Source organism: Leptinotarsa decemlineata, unplaced genomic scaffold, assembly GCF_025532065.1.
Source record: "Leptinotarsa decemlineata unplaced genomic scaffold, Ldec_3_MD MMD2_tig00000199_RagTag_RagTag, whole genome shotgun sequence".
NCBI classification, from domain to species: domain Eukaryota; kingdom Metazoa; phylum Arthropoda; class Insecta; order Coleoptera; family Chrysomelidae; genus Leptinotarsa; species Leptinotarsa decemlineata.
This window is the reverse complement of record NW_027412544.1, coordinates 8,769,495-8,789,496: the sequence shown is the minus strand read 5'-3', so window position 1 is coordinate 8,789,496 and position 20,002 is coordinate 8,769,495. Positions and strand designations below refer to the sequence as shown.

At 33.2% G+C, this 20,002-nt stretch overlaps 1 protein-coding gene and 1 long non-coding RNA gene across 2 annotated transcripts in view; one reads left to right on the top strand and one right to left on the bottom strand.

The window, feature by feature from the left end:
* LOC111512665 (uncharacterized) overlaps positions 1–20,002 on the bottom strand; it is a 267,297-nt gene that overhangs the window by 52,779 nt on the left and 194,516 nt on the right. The window lies entirely within an intron of this gene.
* Positions 14,580–16,128, top strand: LOC141481410 (uncharacterized). The gene is made up of 3 exons (XR_012464945.1): positions 14,580–15,318; positions 15,380–15,520; positions 15,949–16,128. It is a non-coding gene; the product is annotated as an uncharacterized lncRNA (long non-coding RNA).

Here is a 20,002-nt window from a genome sequence, read left to right as displayed (position 1 = left end):
AACTTCATTTTCGTACTAAATTGTACTCAAGATTAATTCAGCTCGGTCTAATTTGATGTATAGTAGTCGACAACTGATTATGCATAACGCCTGCAAACACTATCAAATACGGTCTTATTTACATTAACGACTTAATTTTAGATCAGTGACCTCCACCGTAAAACCGAGCATAAAATAGTACTCATATCCAGAAGCCATTAATGAATACAAATCAACACTCTATAACACGCGAAGCGCCCTTTTTTCTCGTAGCGGCAGATTTCCTATTGAAGAACCATCAAAGAAATAAGTGATACACGCTGTCGTTGGCTAATTAACATACTCTTTTCGATTCATTTCCATTAATACCGAAGGGGCTTGGTATATGCGAGAATTTTCATCGCTGACTTCGAATAGATATTTATAGATGAGTCAGATGTTTACGAATGATTTTTGATCTTGTAAAGCCTACCATTCACGCAGGATTATGAACGATATCAAACGTTTGGCAGAACCACCTAATGAAGTTATTACAAAATTAGCATTTTTGAAGGTATATGTGAACCGATACAACTGTAGATACTGTAGTGGTATGAATTCATATTGGTGTTGGAAATCACAGATTGACACCTTAACTTTAAACAGGTTGGAGCCTGGCTCCCTGACCCTTACGGCGTACGTTCGTCAGAAGGACAAAACGAGATGAGGATTGACTGTATGAAGGTCCTGAGATATCCGTACCGCCCTTCACGGTATACCCCTACCTGGCTCATATCATCCGGTAACGGAGGATATGAGGGCCTCATTCGACAGAGTGTCGGGGCCTTCTATATCGACAGGGGTCGTCTACAGCATAATCTATAGCTTCCCTAACTAACGGATTATCGTAAGTTTCCGTCTCTCCAAAATGGAAAGATTTCTAGGAGCCACTTTTCCCTAGACGCCTAAAGCGTATATGATGATAGGTTTGAACATTGTGTTGTAAACCGTGACTTTATTCTTCAGTCCTAATTTAGATCATTTATTGATCAGAGGGTACAGACTTTCAATCCGTCTCCCAATCTTTGACATCACACATTCAAAGTGCGGGATCCAGGTGAGCCTACAGTCTATTAGAAGACCTAGGCACTTTACCTGCGCTTGTCAATTGATCTCACTTCCAGAGATCCTCACTTTCATAGCCGGAAAAGATATCGTTATTTCCATGGTTGTTGCCTGAGTGTGTTGGAAACCAATTCACAGAAACCCTAGAAATTGAATGTTTGGTCTGGGATATGAGGGCACCATACTGTACACCCATATTTTATTTGTGGTAATTTAAACCCTAGAATTATACATCTACTGAAATACTACTGCGAGATTTTTAAAAAGATCATACAGTACAATTTTCTTGATGATTTATGCCAAAAAATTGTAGGCTAGCGTCGGGTAAACTCCATAAATGTGAAAAAAAATTATTAACACATTTGAAATATCGCTTATAATATATGTCTATACTTGAATGGATCACATTTCTAACCTCTATATGAAACACAATCAGGTAAAATGAAGGTATCTTTATTTAAACTTAGTTTTCATCGACACCTCCGTTACAACAAATATGTTTTAATTGCATTACATAAATCGTATTTAATGAAAAAAAAGCTTGCCGTTTAGGGCACAAGGATAAAGGGTAGAACTGGAATCCCTGGCGTAGTATAAATCCAAAGAAAGCACTTTTCCCATTCACCGGAAATGCATTACTTTTCTCGACACGCGTTTTTGATCTTGTTGAAAAAGTATTCACTATCAGGTTATCAGGTTCATATAATGTGTCACCATTGTAACTTTTAGCTCTCAGAACACGGAAGATGTCTTGTGAATATTAGAAATCTACTATAAACACACACAAAAAAGGAAAAAAACATTCATTATTGTATTCATTAGTTTATTCACTCAACAAGAAATGACTCGTAATGATATATTGTTTTATAATCTAGTGGCTACTCATTCAATACTCATGTATGGCTACCTTCAAGCCTTTGACCGAAGAGCCTTTGTCATTGCCGGTATAAATAAAACGAAGAGAAATAAAAGAATGCAATCAGACGTAATCTATTACTGATAAAAGCTGTTTTTGTTTCCATTTGAATAGTTGGGCATTTTGTTTTGAAATTAACTGAATAGATTTGATTTGTCAGCATTTGGTAGTGTTATGGAAGGATCTACGTGGGAAGCTGAATTATGTACTATCTTACGATTATAATTAATAACATTTTCATTTGAAAGGTGAGATGCAACACAATGAAAAATTATTATCCTAATGGAGACAAGAAAAAAGTAAGTTGAAAGGAGACATAAGTTTCATTTTGAAACTAAACTTTTTGCAGATCATGTATGAACGTTTCTCTCAGATAATACCTGAGAGAAAAACCTGCTTGTAACAACTACTTTCACTTGAATATTGAATTGTACAGAAGGAGAAGTCCTTTCGAAACATACGAACACTGAATAACATGAAAAAATAACTTTTTCCCATTCAGTTGTACTCCAAACGTTCGTTTTGAAATTGAAACAGATATCATTCATTCAACGTTATTTCAAACACATCAGTGGGTGCCATGCATTTCAGACAGAAGTTTCTTGTCTAAGCGAGTTTCCTATATACTTAATGTGAGAGCACTAATGAAAAGTAAGGTTACATATGAGGAGTTGCAAAAAAACATGTTTGAATTCCTTTGCGGCTTTTGAATACACAATATTTGAAACCTTTCCTCCTAGTTAATACTTGTGATTACAATACGCCAGCACTCAAATTCTGTGTTGTAAGTTGTTGGAATAATTTCAAACACAGGTCGAAAACTAGCGACTCAGTTCCTATACATTTTCTCAAAATTAACAAAATGTCACTGTAGAGCACGATTTTTCAACTCTGAAGAGCTGGTGCTTAAAATATATTTTCCCAAAACAGCTGCCTAATAATTCATTGATACACTAGTCAATTTCAATGAGTATTGATGAATCCAATTTTTATTCATACTCATAAAAAAAATACCGTTATAATAATACAGAAGCTTCCAAAATAAATTCAAAGGAGACTGAAAAATATATCCAAATTTATTCATTTGATAACGATATTTTTTCAACTAGCAACAGTAAGGCCATAATGAGTCTCCATATATTCCATAAATTGAAAGAACGAATTGTTTGGTGAAGAATTACCCTGAAATTGGGAAAGAGAAGTGGTAACTGGAGAATGACCTCCGTAAGGCTGACATTGTTTTTATTGAATTCAAATGATATAATCACAATTTTGGAATTGACGTCAGTATTGAAAGTATATAATAATAATAATAATAAATGTCTTTATTGTTTATAACTGATGAGGTTCAACAGTTGATGAAATGTATGGGCACAAATATGGATAAGTTGGAAACAAAAGGCGAAGTTGAATTTTTATAACGATAAATCGTTAATGATAATTGCTCTTCCACTTAACCCCAAAAAGTTGCTGCGGTGTTATAAGAGCATTATTATAAAATAATCCATTCTACTGTAATCAAGGCATGCCACGATTACAATAATAATGAAACAGATCATTGAATTTCAAAAAAATATTTCCTAAACCTAATATGAAATCGCTGAAACCCACTCTTTTTTTATTATTTCGGAAATATTATTATAGATTGCCCAAACTTGATAACCGAAACTGCGTCTAAAAAGTTCAAAATTGAAAACTAGGAGCTGTTAATAAACCTTCATTTTTAACATTGAGATTGTGAATATCTGTCCGCTGAGTGATTTTTCTATGTAGAAATGCTGGGGTTTTGGTCAGTAGAAAAGTGGAAAAGTACCGCAGAATGAAGAACTCTTCTATTACTCATATTCAACCAGTCAACAGTTTTATGTTTATGTGGAATTCTCATAGATTAACCGCAGGCAAGAATTTTGAACTTTTTGAATTTTTGGTTTCTATTGACTGGTTAAACATGGACCAAAGAGCATATCTGCATAATTGAAGTTTGAAAGGACTGTTGCACTACATAAAATCGGATTATTTCAATTTTATGATGGAACAAAAATAAATACAGGGACAATGATACTGATCTAATCATTCATTGTAATGAAAAAGCAAGGATGATGCATACTTTTCCAACATATATGTAATGCACACTAATGCCCACTTTTCAACACAGTGTTGATTTCAATTTGTTTTGTCATGTGGCGAATCAAATTCATTTTTAACGGTTTTTTGCTTGTCATCAAATTTGTACATCATGCAACAACTTTTACTGTAGTAGCACCAAAACTGTAGAAAACGCTCAGTTCGAGTTGGTTGATTTCAAATCGCTTCATAATTTGGGCCATAAATAGGAACTTTATGCGACTTTATGCGGAAATCATAGTCAATGAAATAACAATACGAATAATATGAAATAAAATACGAATAATAACGTAAAGAATTATAAAAATTGTGATGAAATGTCACCTTTGTCAGCTAGTTTCCAAATTATACGCGTACTTTTAACTGATGTGAATTTTATGCAACATGCACGTGCTTGGGAAATGGGATTTTAATTATAGTAGCACGTGTGTTGCCTCCTTTGAAAACAGTTTTATTACTGGTGTGAAAATGAGTATCTGATTAATAGCATATCGTAAAATTTCAATTTCAGAATATACCATACCGCGAGTGATAAACCAATACGACTATTTGATTACCATTTCAGCAGTTTATTTAATTTAATTAAAACGTACGTTGAAATTTTCTACAAGTTTCATTTGAATATTGATGAATAGTTTTTCTGAAACTTTCGTGGTTTCGTGATAATAATAATACATGACAAATCTGGCTTCAACCGCACTATCTAATTGATTTATATGAAAAGATTGATAACACATTTTTTTGAATCATTCCATCGAATCCCATCGTTCATTTCCAAATTTGTCATTAACCTCAGGCCAACACAAAGCCAAATTTTAAACTTTTGTCCTGAAGAGTATTGATAGAACTTCAGCCCCTGCTCACTAGAATGGATGTCTTTTAGGATATTTCAGATATCTTTTCTCTCATTTTTTATGAGAAGAAATCTGATATTGCTTGTATCTATAAATCAATCGGAATCATCAGAAACATTATTTTTAAATAACATTTATCTGGTGGCGATGATACCTCTTTCTTGTCTAAACACCGCTGTGAGCGGTTGTAGATTCGTCTCTTCTACGATTAAGCACCATTGTGTGGTTCAAATTTTGTATTCAAAATTTATCTTACATTATAGTAACAACCATAATTAATTATTATGTTTCAAAGTTGCACTTTCAAGGTATAAATAAATTTTGTACAGACAAAATTAGTTACTAACCTCCGCACGTGGTGAGTATTACAAAATTTTCGAATTTCCAAACATTGTTAATTCTTGCTTCATTTATTTCGAAGTGAATGAGTTCCAGAATGAAGTTCATTATACCCATTACATTCTTTGGATTTCAATCAATCAATCAATGAGTTCCCACTGGGAGTTTTCGTTTGAGCTTTGTTTGAATATGTCAACCATTTTCATTTCGAACTTGATACGCTTAAACATTATATGTTTTTTTAAGAACCAAATACAAGCACTACAGGAAAATCCTTAAGGCGCTCTCAGAGCGGTGCCTGTGCGAAAGTAGCAATTCACATTGGATTTGAATCGCTGAAGATTAAATCCATTTGGAAAAACGTTCTCAAGAAGTTTATTCCACATAAACGCAGTTCTCCATATGAAGGAGTTTTAAAACAGTAAAGTTCGAGGTGTACTGAGTTGAACCTCAAAACGATGAGCAGCCACAATCCGTCGCGTATTTCTGATATGTACCGCTCTTGGTGGAATCAAATGTGCCTAGTCACCCGAACACCTTCTGTGAATGTATCTATATAGAAGAGAGACAAATCTCCAACCTTTCTTCGATGTTCCAGGCCATCAAGGTTGCACGTGATGTTCACGTCTCCAATCAGGTGTATGACTTTTTTCTGAATGATATCCAGCAACTTCAGGGTATGTTTGGGGGCAGAGCTCAATTCATGAGAACAATACTCCAAAGAAGGTCTGATCTGAGCTTTGTAAAGCATCAAAAGTTGCTGAGTTGTGTACAGTTTTCTGGTTCGAAACAGTATCCCAAGATTTTGAGAAGCAGCCTTTGCAATTCCAGCGACATGATTGTGCCAAGACATATTGGTGTCCATTTTAACTCCCAACAAACTCATCGAAGCAGAAAGCGGAATTGTCTGACCTAATGTGAGGTGTTTGTTTTTCTTCCAGCAATGCTGGAATTTGATTGAAAACTTTTATTGATTGTTGTTAGAACACAAAGAATGTTAGTATATAGCGATCTCCATATGTTATCTACTGTTAAAAACTCTTGAACCAATATGCTGAAATGCGCTGGTGCACGCATCATTGTGCATAAACAACATTGCATTTATTGTAACCAATAGTACATCCTCCAGAAAATGAGGTAGTGTTTGTTAAAATTAGTTGCGGTATACCTTGCCCGTAGGTCTTCCTGGCAGAAATACCGGTTTAACTAGGAAGTCACCTACAATTCCCACCCAAACTTTCAACGAGAACTGATGTTGAAAGCGATCTTCAAGCACCTCAGCCCCAACATGGTTATTGTGGAAATTTCTTATGGCATTTCTTGAGAAACTGGTTTCATCGGTAAAAAGAATAAGCGTCAGTAGTTGAGGGGTTTGAACCAATGTGCGCGAAAGCCATTGACAGAATGCAAAACGTGGAAGAAAATCTGCAGGAAGAAGTGCCTGAACTTGTTGTATGTGGTATGGGTACAACCAATAGTCTCTTAGAATATTCCAAATCGTCCCGTTACTTACCTTTGCAGTATTTGCAATTTTTCGAGTAGAAGTAACTGGATCTTCTTCCACCATGGCCAGTACATTCTCTTCTACTCCTACACATTCTACTACACATTCTCTTCTTCTGTCATTGGCCTTCCTGGTCGTCCATTTTGCTTCAGTGCCCCTGTTTCACGAAGTCGTTGATGTATACTTTGGACGGTTTTTTCTATTAGGCACATTACGATTAGTTAATCGTTCACTGTACAACCGCCTAGCTAAATGAAATGCATGTCAGCCATCTCTGTGTTACTATAGCCATTCATGATAGAGGATTTCACCAACAAGATTTAAATATTAAATATAGAAAATGTCAAAGAGACAAAGTTAATCAGTTTCAACCTATTCGGTACATACAAATGATCACTTACGAGACATACTATTCAAATTGAATGTCTGCAGCCGTTTGTAGTAATCGGAATGTTGTTGATAGGTAGAAACGGAATTGTTAGATTTTTTATTACTTGCCAGGTCCATTGTAGTATGTTTAATAAACACCCTGTATGTTGTAATTAGTGGCCGTGGCTTCGATAATATAAAAACGGAGACGATTTTCAGCATTGTAGTTTCTGCGTTGAGAAATTACGTAGACAAAGCCGAAACTGGCCCCATCCGGTCTATGATCGATGACTAGTAGAGATCTCGATGTCTGATGGCTGTAGGTAATAAGACAGCCACGCGAAGAGACCGCGACCATTGGGACCATTGGGACCTCGGTGTGGTCCTCGAGATAGGACGTTGAATGGGTCCTCCAAAAATTTTACGTTAAATATCTTCAAAAAAAGTTTGAATTAGTTATCGAAATAGGATGAGCCATTCCCCCAAAAAAAATGTACTTCAAATATCCCCAAAAAAATTCTGGTCCCCGATTTGGGCTTCGAGATAGGACCCGGCTTGGCCCTCAACTTGGTCCTCGATTTGGATCTCGAATTAGTCCTCGAATTGGTCCTCTAATTAGGATGGGGCACCCCCCAAAAATATTACGTTAAATATTCAAAAAAAAATTTTGGACCTCGATTTGGCTCTCGAATTGGTCCTCGAATTGGTCATCAATTGAATCATCGATTCAACAATAGCCGCCTGTCATTTGTCATTTATGATCTCTCGACCTGTATTCGGTCAGAAAAAAAATTACAGGGTGTCTTAAAATGAATTGTTTAAGAAAAAATACATGACAGTGTAACGATGAAGTAGTCTAACGTTTCAACGTGCGATCTCAATTAGGAACGTATACCGGGTGTTTGCGATCCCAATTGAGTACAGATACAGGATGTCTCAAAATACATCGTTCAAGAAAAACATGATCGCGTGTATCATGTCATTGAGGAAGAAAGATGAAGTTTGTGCTTCAGTGAATTAGGTCACCATTTATCGTTGAGGGTGACCAATATATGAATTAACGAAGTTTTGGATCTTTACGAATCATCAAAAAATAAACACTTCCGGTTTATAAATATCGAGATATAAGAAAACTAATAGTGAATTTGGATTGCCTACATAGAGGAGAGTTCAAATCTACAATAAAATGGTCATTTCCGGGTTTCATTTCCGGTCATCCGATTTCGATGATTTTGACACCAATGGATTCGTCTCGATATCAAGAGACATATTTATGCATTTTCAGAAGTCTAAAAAACATTTGAGGCTTACAATATTATTATTGAAGATAAAAGGGAATGCGGGTACTCTAACCTTACAATTTTTACTGGAGAACATGCAAATGCATTTTCTTCTTTGATAATGACTACTGCAATAGTAGACGAAACGTCAGGCATAAAAAAAGTTGCAGACCACAGCTAAAAAACCCAGAAAATAGATTTAATACAGTTATCTCCAGCCGTGAAAGTTTACAGTCCATGAATGAAAAAAAATGTTCGATGATCCAGTACAACATTGTGCCCGAAAGAAGAACAAATTGTATGCATTTCAGTAGTGAATACTTGAACCCCTACGCATAAATGAATAGTAAGTAAAAATTTTCATGTGTGTTTAGGCAAATATATAACTTGGTAACAATACATTTATTTGATTTCCCTTAGTTTTGCGTTGACATCATATAGTGCAATAGATTCCTCGAATGTGAAAGTATTTATACCAATTTTCGGTACGAAAGGAAGTGTCGCCACTTGGACAATACTTCAAACTTGTTATGTATAGTTTTCCTCTTATACAGTGTGTAACAACGAAAACTTAACAAAGCCGTTTTTGAATATAAAAGGTAAGATTTTTAAAAAAAGCTCGGACACGTCGATTTCTAATTGAAGGGTGACACCTTTCAGACTAATCAGATTTTTTGTAGTAAGCACCCCCTCGGAGGGGTGCGTCCGACGACCCTTACCTTGCATCTTGTTTTGAAGGTCTTTCGAATACCTTCACATCTCTGTTAAAAGAAAATTTTTGTAACGATTAGTTTTAGAGATAATTTGAAGTTAAAATTGCCATGTTAATAATACATTAGACAGACCACTCGGTAACTTGTATGCCTAAATAAAAAAAATTTCGAGCAGTTCTTCTTATCAGTTTTTTGTTGAATAAAATTCCTTTTTTAAAATCAATACCCACTCCTGCTTGTCTGCACATCCTGCTTTATAACATCTGTTTTTCGGACGAAAGCTCATTTTATTTAAATGGTTGCGTGAACAGTCACAATTGCCGTTATTGGTCGGATGAAAACCCAAGACAATAAGCAGAAATACATACCCAACATCCCCAAAAGTTGAATGCCTGGGCCGGAATATTAGGCAATCATATTAGAGATCCATTTTTCATTGATTGAAATTTAACCGGTGATTCTTATTTACAACTTCTTGAAGAGGCAATACAACCTCGTATAGTTGAAATAATTGAACAGGATCCAAGATGTCAAGATGAAATATTCAACAAGACGGTGTACCAACCCATTATGCCCAGCAGGTTCGATTGAATGGCCAGCACGATCACCTGATTTAACACCACCGGACTACTTTTTGTGGGGATATTTAAAGTCTAAAGTTTATCCTACACAGCCAGCCAATTTGGATGAATTACGTCGTAGAATTATTGATGAATGCCGAGCTATAACTCCCGAGATGTTGAATAATGTAAGAGCAAAATTCGAACAAAATCTTTATTGTTGCATAGAGTAAAATGGCGCACATTTTGAACATTTACTCTAAATGTCCTATATGAGTTACCCTTATGAGGTGTTATTTTTTTTGTGTGTGCTGTAAAATCAATTATTGGGATTTATTAACCCTAAAACAGTTTTTTAAACTTTTCTGTGTCATCAGCATTCAAGGAAATCAGCAGGTTGTATTGGTTGTGTAGGTAAGTTTTTAGTATGAGTCACTCTTTTAACAGAAGCATAACATATCCACGTCAAAAGGCAACCTTCATAAAGAGGTGCCACTCAATTTACCTAAAATGTATGGGTGGTAACCAACCCCATCCCCCGAAAAAATCTTCTCGTAATAAACAAATAATTCTTACTCTTTTACGAAATCGAATGTACACGTATCAGCAGGTTGTCATAAAAAGCAAAAAATTATTTTTTTTATGAAAGTTCTGAACGTAAATTGTACCTTAAAAACAATTAGAATCATTTTAAAAAGAGTTGAACTCAATAAAAATACCTTTAAATCTTCAAATTATCTCGAAAACTAATCGTTACAAGAATTTTCTTTTAACAGAGATGTGAAGGTATTCGAAAGACCTTTGAACGCACCCCCCCTCCGAGGGGGTGCGTACTACAAAAAATCTGATTAGTCTGAAAGTTGTCCCCCTTTAATTAGAAATTGACGTGTCCGAGCTTTTTTTGAAAATCTTACTTTTTATATTCAAAAACGGCTCTGTTAAGTTTTCGTTGATACACACTGTATATTGATGTGTTTGTCTAGGGTAGGCCCTGTACGCAAAAATAATATGATAGGCCTCTCTGACTATTTGCTATCATAATAATAATATCGAATAATTTCACAATCAATACCCGGCTATCTTGGACACGAAGTTATTTGCTTATACGAAAAAGCATAATTATCAGAATGTGCCTGACATATTACAAACAGCAATAAAAATGATCGGATTGAAATTATAGACCACACAATCATCCTAACTACATTTTGCTTTTAAAGTGATGGTTAGAAGTGTTATTGAAACTATATAGAAAAAAAGTTGTATAAACCTGATTAGAACAAGGCTACACCATTGTTAATTTCGAAAATATAAATAATCAAACTAATGAGTAGAAAAAAGCCACACAGACAATACTCCGAAATATATGTTTAAAAGGTTTCCAAGGAAATATGATATAAAACAAAACATTTCAAATTATTTTTGCTATTGCTAAATAGAGAAAATAATATAAAAATAGAATAATACAAAAAAAAAGAAAACTGACCACAAGGACATAACATAGTTCTATCAAGTTCTCGTTATATCGTACATCCTGGAAAATTGTTTTAGAGTGCAATTGAGCCAATTTTTTTCTTTGTAATTAAAATTTTAAAAAAATACTTCAGGTGTTTTGGCAAAATTTGGTGCAACATTTAGTTACATGTTGGTTAAGCACTCTTAACACACTGTCTTACCTATAAATTTTGTAAATCTCTATCCTTTAGTCGCCAGTGCCTTGCTCTCTTCAAGATTATACGTAATACTATAAAAATTAAACGTAATAAATTACAAATAAGCCGAATTGTGGAAAGATTCATATTCACTAATGAGATTTTTTGGTTGAGTGAGGGTGAAATGAGTACCGAAAAACAATGCACATTTAAACATGATTAAGTTGGTATTGACATATCTTAATGAATCACCTAGTTCCAACTTACATGTCTTCGACAATATATCGGAATTAAAGTATTCATGTTCAAAAATATTTAAACTATCAAAATTTCCAAAATGCCGAAACTCAAAATATTTCTGGAAAAAATAGTGGAAAATCAGAACAAAATGATTCGACACATTTTGAGACGACTTAGCTCAAAAGCCTTTTCGATGACAAACAAATGATTTTTTTCTAAATCGTAATAATCTGATCAAATGCAGTAACGTTAGTTGCAAATACAAGTGGTATAAAAACATAGAAACAGTTTAAATTCTCATTTTTCATCATGCTATCCTACCACGTAATAACGGCTACATTCATCAACTCATACAGTAATTGTAATTAGCACATCATTAAACTCCGAAAAAGGCTTGGCAATATATAATGAAGAATAAAAAAAAATTTCAGTGTGTTCACTTAAGTATTTCACCTTATGTTTCAATTTTGACCGACCGAGATTGTATCGCTATTACAAAAAATCAAACTTCAAAGACAAATTGACAAAAAAAAAATCATGAGAATTCATTCATTCATTCATTTTTTAAAAATTGATTCATTTATTCACTTCGCAGATTTATTCATTACAATATTTGTGGAAAAAAGTTAATCTTCATGAAATTTGCTAGTTAATTGTTGAAATGATTATTGATATGACTAAAATTTGAATTGAAAGAAATTCATTTTTAGGAGTGATTAATTTTTTGGGAAAGAAAGGTTTTGGCTTCTCCATCTTAATATAAAAAAGTGGGAGTCTTTCAAAGAAAGGAAGAACATGACATCGATAACAGTACTTCACTGTTTGGCGCATAAGTTGTTTGACAGTAATAATTTAACCAATTTTCAAGAAAACCGTTTCGTTGCTAATCTGAACATTGAAAACTGTTCCACACTTGGAATCTCCTATATGTTATATCAACCAGTGTTGCTATTATAAAAACTTTGTGACATATGTCATTATGCTTTCGAAATAAGATCAACTTCATCCTTTCTCGTCTCTAGAGAAAGGAATTGTGTATTCGTGTATAAAATTTCATGACCATTTGCCACCAAATATCATATCCAAGTAGCATTTTCAAATAGTGGAAAAACCACTATTGAAATTACTAAAACTACTAATTGAACTCAAATCATACTCTCCTGAAGAATACTTACATTAACCTGAATTGAATCCAACCTCATACACAAGACAATAAAATTATTCTCGAACAGTCAATCGGCGTTGAAAGCCACTTGGTTCCTACCGAGCAATGTCTAATTCGTAGCAAATTACCAAAAACGACTACCCTCGATAGAAAGACAATGAGGCTGCTGACTCCCTTGCAAAGGAGGGTGCTGCAAGCAGCTTCATCGGACCAGAACCTGTCATTGGCATCGCTTTAGGCTTTGCCAAACAAAGATTGAACACCTGGATGACAAGAAGATTTTGGAACGCCTGGCAGAATCTTCCAGGATTGGTTCACTCCAAGGCGTTTATTTATCCTTTGATCTTGATACCAAACAGTTGTTGGACTACAGTAGGGATGAACTACGATGTCTAACAGACCTTCTTACAAGTCACTGTCATTTGAATCATCATATGCAGAGACTTGGACTGTTGGAAGACAGTGTGAGTCGCCTCTATTTGAAAAATGATGAAACAGCAGAGCACATACTTTGTGCCTGTCCCGCTGGAGAACGAATCAGGTTTTTAGAGTTTGGCAGAGCCGTACTCCTACCATCTGACCACTCACCATACAAACTGATCGGCTTCATTAAGAAGCTGGGTTTATTTGGTCGAGTGTGAATAGGTGTGAGCCACAATAAACCGTTGTGGGTTGCAGTGGAGGGTCGAATAGACCCACTTACTTTGGACCTAACCTAACCTAAACCCTAAATAAGAAGTCCAACTTATAATGATGTTTTTCTTTTGTCTGGCTGTTACATTATTTTATTTAATATGTGCAATACATTATTATTATTATATTATAATCATGATACAATGACTAAAAATATTTACAATGCGGTCAAATAATGGTTCATCAAATCTGAGGTATGGTAAAGCATACAAGACACCCTCAAGTGTTGAGTGAATTTTCATTAAAAATTTCAAAGGTTTATAGTTAAACAAGTGAATTATCCAATCAGTTATTCAGTAGATTTTTCCTTAGTTAATGGAACTTGTATATGACCTCATTTATTTTAGGATAGAATGACTATTTTTATAGTGTTACGCATAGAAATCACAACATACTTCCCTCAAAAATCGATCAAACTGAGGTTCTTTCACAGAAATACATGATAACTAGTGATTATTCACATTTTATCATCAAGGCACATTGCAATTTTTGAGACAACTGTGTCGAACTCTTTCGTCTTATTAGGTGTGCAATGATGTATACAGGGAGGAGGAAATTCAATTGCTACTTCAGTAATGTTCTCGAAATTCATAAATATAATGGAGCTTCGTTTTGAGAGAAAAATGATATAAAAACTTCAATCAAGGATTATTCGATGTACATCATTTTTATGTTTCTTATGACAGTTGAAACTTGAGTTGAAAACTTTGTTGGCTTTTTTTATCCTGTTTCTAGTACTTAACCATTCAATTTCATATCTAATAATATTTGTTATGTAATTATATTACGTTATTTTATCTCATACTTCAAAAGTAATTCGGGTAAGATTTCTAATTTACAAATAATCAGCTTTATTATAAATAGTAATGGTGAGAAATCAGCAATACCAGGAAAAGCAGAAAGTTAACGCGCTAATAGTTTGAATTATCACTTATTCTTATTGTTGATGAATATTACCAAACATGGACGTCCACTTAATATACAATATAATAAGGTCCAGAGACTAACTTTTCATCCTTTTTTCACTTGCATATCATTTAAGTTCATAGAAATATTCTTTACACATTCACGCACTAATTAATATATTCAAAATTGCATGACAAAGGTGGTTGCTGTAATTTTCTATATGAACTTTCATTGTGATTTATAATGCCTTTCCAACACACAAATGACTAGCTATATTTAAATCATGATGAGAATGCTAATTTTGCTTCCCCTTGACTTAAAAATATTATACGAAATATTCAATACCAGAAGTGTTCAAGATCTCGGAGGAACATTTGATAAGGAATTCTGTTTTTAAGAAAGTAGAAGTTGTCGAGTGAAATGATTATCATTTAGAGGTAGGTAGGTATGCATACACTGGGTACCTACTTGACCTTTGATCTTTGCATACGAAGGAATTGGACATTTTCAGAGTAAATACAATTGATGTGTTTACCACAAAAATAGGTGTAGGTATACAATGTCGGCGAAGAGCTGTACCTTTATTTTGAATTGTAAATTTCTTACATCATAAATAACTGAATGGTGCCGTAAACAATGATTTCATTTTCATCATGATAGTATATAATGAATCCTTGAAGGAACCTCTTTTTAAGATTTTTCTTTCAAAGAACATTGTGAAATAATCACAGTTTTCTCTTGTATTACTTTATTAAAATCAGTAATACCGAAAAAGGAAAGTTATTTGTAACATATTTACAGAAATGATGACATTCAACAAAACTGCACGAACTCAAAACATGCAATATAATCTCTTCTATTTTTAGACATGGAGGAATTTTTTAATAACTTGGGATTAAATGACCTAATTGGCATTTTTAAAGGTAAAAAAAATACATATATTATTTATCTCCTAATAATATTCTAAAAACACATACTTTTCAGACAGAAAATAATGTAACCTTAGACATAGCTAAAAGGCTCACTGATGAAGAAATGAAAGAAATGACTCCCCCATTGGCAATAGAAAAATATTCAATCAAGGAAGCAATTGATGGAATAAATTAAGAATCATATATAACAGAGGTATGTCTTTCATTTATAACTTTAATAATAAATATGTATACCATTACAATTAAAAACATTCAGTTTTCTCAAATAACTATATATTTTTGCGATTTGCTGTAGATACTTATTATTATTCAGGTCTATACCTAAGTAATTTAATGCTAGAATTCTTAAATTTAATAGATTTGAAGGCCTGAAAGTTATGATTGGAGACCTAGGTAAATTTTGTCATCACAGTCATATTTGTAATCAAATTTTTCTGTGATGAAGTACGTCATTATTTTTTTCCTATTATCCAACCTTTTGTTGAATTGGATGAGTACAAAAAAAAATAATTATATTTTTATATTTCTATGGGATAATATCTAAGCTAATTAGTAGAAATTGATCCAATAGTATTATTGCGAAAATGTAGACTATCACTAATCTCTGTTCTTTCATTTTAGATCATTACTTCAGTGAAAGGTTTTGGAATCAACTCTAATTGTTTTTTAGTAGATATCACCAATAATAATAATAGATAATAAAATATGTTAATGTTTTATATTAGGATAAACCATTTGTGGAAAATTTATATTTTCATTTAAATATTTGTAGAAGTCTATTATAATTTATTAATTGTTTGAATAAATTTGGTACTAAAATTTCTCGATTTTCATTTATATTTTGCTCATTCTCACGTTGAACAATTTTCCATGGCATTGACATAATCAGTATTGAATATGAAATATTATCCGCAAGACTCCCATCAGCAGCTGATTAAAAAATCGTGATACGTAAGTAGATCAATAATCCAGTTGAGAAAATGATACAAAGTGTATTTAATGTATTGAGAAATCGGGTTGTTGGACAAACTATAATATATTCTCACAATTATTCAATAACTTGATCTATTTTGATTGGAGATTCATGTAAATTCAATCACTGACTCAGTATTTCTGATTCTGCCGAAAAGTAATTTTCTCAATATACTAAAAATATACGTAATGCTTTTTATCTACAAACTTAAAAAACATATTGAAGTTTTGGAGAAGAGAAAAGTGATTTTCAGTAGAACTGAAAATTACTACCAACGAGATGCTGGTACTCAGATTAGTATAATATATGGTTAATTGAATCCAATAACCAAATTCAAACAAGAGGGAAGGATTTTGATTTGTAACTTTATTTCATTTGGTACATCATTATTCAGACTTATTTTGAACTTTCGAAATGCTTTACTCTATCAGAAAGATACTCACAATGAGGTATAAACATTGTTCGTTCAACTACTATTCATTATTTGTTCAACAAAATCATTACTTTAGTGAAAATTTTCCCATTATCAAAACAAGCAAAGTTCTCCATCATCCTGCAGATAAACTATGTTTCTTCAACATAACTTTTACTCAAAAAGAAAATACATTTGATTATTTCAATCAGATCCACTATTTCACCCATCTTTAAATTTTGTTTGTTCAATAGAATATTCGAATTAGTCTAAATCATTCTCGCTATCAATTAGACAAAATATTACTTGAATTCAATTCTTCTTTGAATTGAAATAACTAATGGATGCGATTGTTTCAATGAAATATTTGTTTGATACAATGCACATATGCTTGAAGAAATAGTTAGGAGTCAAGAATTCTTTTCACTTGCATCAACAAAATATTTTGTCGTGCATATATGACACTTTTATTTCTTTGAATGAAGTGAATTTTATTTCATTCAACAAATCTTTTTTTTCTGTGTAGGTAAATACAAATTGATAATAGGAGAATAATAATTCCTTGATAATACTACGAACTCTTTTAGCAGTTCTGATTTAGGGTTTCTATCGAAAAGACGTATCGCTTGCGCAGTACATATTAATAAATGACTAGTACTATGTTGCTGTATCGCTGCTGTTCCAATGTTTTGACAGACTAAGAATCGACGAACTTAGACGTGTGCAGCGTTATAGAACAGTGCTTTCAAAAATTCTTCTTCAGCGCCATCTAGTGGCCAGTGACAGAAAAATTGATGGCCTAAAAACCTTCTCTATGAAAAATTACTTAAACATGTCAAGTTTCTTCACGATCGGCTGAGCGATGTAGAAGTTTATCACTTACCAACCAACCAACAAACATCCATTTTTATATATTAGGTTTTTGTTCACGAGGTTACCGTAAAAAATGTAAAAACGTAGTTTTTTTTAGGTTTAAGAATACTTTAGTATTGGTGATAATATTGGATCCGAATAGAAGTTGTCCTTCGCTTATCTCCTTATCAGATGAAATGTTTTTAAAATTAAATTTAAAAAACTGACGAATACTTTTCGAAGGCGTTGCCTATAGAAATATGCCACATTCCATCTAGAAGCAGTATAGTTATGAAAATTTCGATATTGCCTGCAATGTCAGATTTATGTAAAATAAAAAAATATTTCTAGATTCATTGTTGTTTCCTGAATTTTGAAGCTACAGAAAAAGTGTAACTATTTTACACAATTTTCCGAGAAAACAAAAAAGTTCTATAAAATTGTAATTGAATTTTTTTGAAAAAAAAATGGTGCCGAAAAAAACATCTTTCCTCAGAGCTGAGGAATAGGTCTATGACTACTTCGGAAAAGTTGTTCAGAATGAATTTTTTTGAAAAATTGTACGTTCTTGTCTGTGGGCACGGCTTTTTGAAGAAATAGACGTCGACCTGAAATTGGGCAGAATTGTATAGTCAATTATATGCGATGGAATTGGTCGATACTTGATGGAAATCCATAATCTATGCAACTAATACTTTAATGTGAGATTTCCACTAGAAACACGTGTTGCGGTTTTGTAAACTGTCTAATGGAAATCTCACAATTTAATGTTACTTGAATAGTCAATTATGTTTTGAAAAGCTATTGAAAATTACTCAAATCGAAAATTCAGAAAAGTGTGTTTTTAGTACTTCGTATTTTAAACATAAGAGAAAACCTCACTAGTACCTGTAGAATTTTCGGTAATGTAGACGAACTTCTGGAGTTCTGAATAATTTTCAAAAATTCATAATGAACTAATAATTCTGCTGTTAGGTATATAAAATATGGTTTATTTTTCTCAAAAATTGACACAAGTTTTATATATGGAGATATTCGATGGTGCACATGATAATAGGGGAGCCCAAGCGGGGATTTCGGGATTTACTAAAGCGCGGCAAATTAATATACAGGTGGATACCTTGTACCCGGTTAAGTACCTCCACCATATATAAGCCCTATATATATAAGGCCGCCCGTGAAGGATAAAGAATTAGTAAAGAATAAGTGTATATTCCAGTAATCTGATAATTTGAGAGTGACGTAAAGAAAAGGGAGGGCAGCAAAGTTGTAAAAAAATAACGTCACTTCGACATTCTCGAGCGTAGCAAGTTTTTTTTATTTTGAAGGAAATAATTCAAGCATAACAAAAATATATGATATGACGATTTCCGCAAGCCGAAATAACAAAAATTCGTCGATAAAGTTTAATGCGTGAAGCTGTGTGATACCTATATTTACCTCTCACTCCGTCTCCACTCTGAATTCTGTGACACCGTCACAGTTGATCACAGAGACTCGTTCGTGATGAAGATGATGATTGATTAATCCATTGATTATGAAAAATTTAATTTTTTTCCCATTGAAAAAAAAATATTTTTTTATAAATATAAGTATTCTACTTAAAAAACATACACTTATTTATTTACATGCTATTTCTTGAGCTTTTCAATTATTTAAGTTCAATGATTTGAAAAAAAATTTAAAAAATATTTTTTTTTGTCAGATTATGCGAATCCCTCTATATAATCGTCAGATTATGGGACAGCACGTCTAGAACATAAAGATGAACCATATATATCTTAACCTGACGCGCTTGAGTATTTCAAAATGGCGATTTTTTTTGCACATTATAATAATGGTCGCAAGTTTGCGTCAGATCGAAATCGTCAGATTATTAAATGAGAGTTTTTTTTTGTTGCACTTAACACCCCCTTAGAAAATCTGACGCGTTCGATTGATTTTTTTCTTTTCACTTTTCACTTTTCACATACGAACATTATTGAAAATACGTAGGTCATTGATGCTATCAATATCTGACGCCCTCGAGTATGTCCATGCAACAGTATTTTTTTACATATTTAAAAATCTATAGCCGCTTTCTTCTTATTATCTGAGCTTTGCAACCGATTATGTCTCTATGACGCTCGATTAAATCCCCATTTTCATCGTGGCTTCCCCTACTATGAATGGCGACATTTTCTTTCAATAAGAAGAATCATAATTCTGATTCAACTCACTTGTACTAATATGTTTTACAAATCCGAAACTGCTATGAAGACAAATAGAAAAAATATAACCTTCGAGTAATAAATGAAGAAGTTCATATTGAGGTTTCTGACGCATCTAATAAAAACATTATTAAAACCGTGGGTGAAACATGGGTGATTGAAAACTCTTCAATACATGAAATTCATCCCTAAAAAAATATAGATACTTCAAGAGTTTTAAGAGAATGA